Source organism: Orycteropus afer, unplaced genomic scaffold (assembly GCF_000298275.1).
Source record: "Orycteropus afer afer isolate SDZICR_OR568_19922 unplaced genomic scaffold, OryAfe1.0 scaffold00572, whole genome shotgun sequence".
Classification (NCBI taxonomy): Eukaryota; Metazoa; Chordata; class Mammalia; order Tubulidentata; family Orycteropodidae; genus Orycteropus; species Orycteropus afer.
In genome coordinates, this window is record NW_006922159.1 from 301,632 (window position 1) to 302,235 (window position 604).

Here is a 604-nt window from a genome sequence, read left to right on the forward strand (position 1 = left end):
AGTCAAATGACTTAGGCACTACACCACCAGAGTTCCTATTAGCAAGGGATAGGAATTCAATAAAAGGCTTCTGGAGACAGTGGGAGTAGGTGGTGATTGTTTGCTTTTTTAAAAAAAAATTCTGCTTTGGGTGCAAATGTACAGAGCACAATTTGTTTTACATTCAATAGTTTGTCTACATTTGGTTTCACTCCCAGATTAACATCCTGAACCCTAACCCACTCTTCTCCCCTCCCTTCCTTGTGATGTCCCCTCCCTGTGCCCTTCTTAAAAAATATGGAATGCGTCATGAATTTGCATGTCATCCTTGTGCAGGGGCCATGCTAATTGTCTCTGTATTGTTTCAATTTTAGTATATGTGCTGTCGAAGCAAGCACTAGTTTAGTTTGGTTTTGATAGTTTTTGGAAATACTTTAGCATGTTTATATGCTGAAGAGAAGGAACGAGCCAAGGTTAAAAATACACGAGAGGACTTCTGGCAAGATGGCGGACTAGGCACAAGAATTGCAAAGACCCTCTTCAACAAAGAAAAGGGAAACCAATTAACACAGACACAGAAGATAATCTTGGACCCCTAAGCCTTGAAGGGAAGGATACAGAATTG

The 604-nt window shown here is 40.6% G+C and overlaps 1 non-coding gene across 1 annotated transcript; it reads right to left on the reverse strand.

Annotated features, from left to right (window-relative positions):
* Window positions 1–270: 270 nt before the first annotated feature.
* LOC122151567 lies at window positions 271–377 on the reverse strand. Its single transcript, XR_006164216.1, has one exon. It is a non-coding gene; the product is annotated as a U6 spliceosomal RNA (small nuclear RNA).
* Between the last annotated feature and the right edge of the window lie 227 nt (window positions 378–604).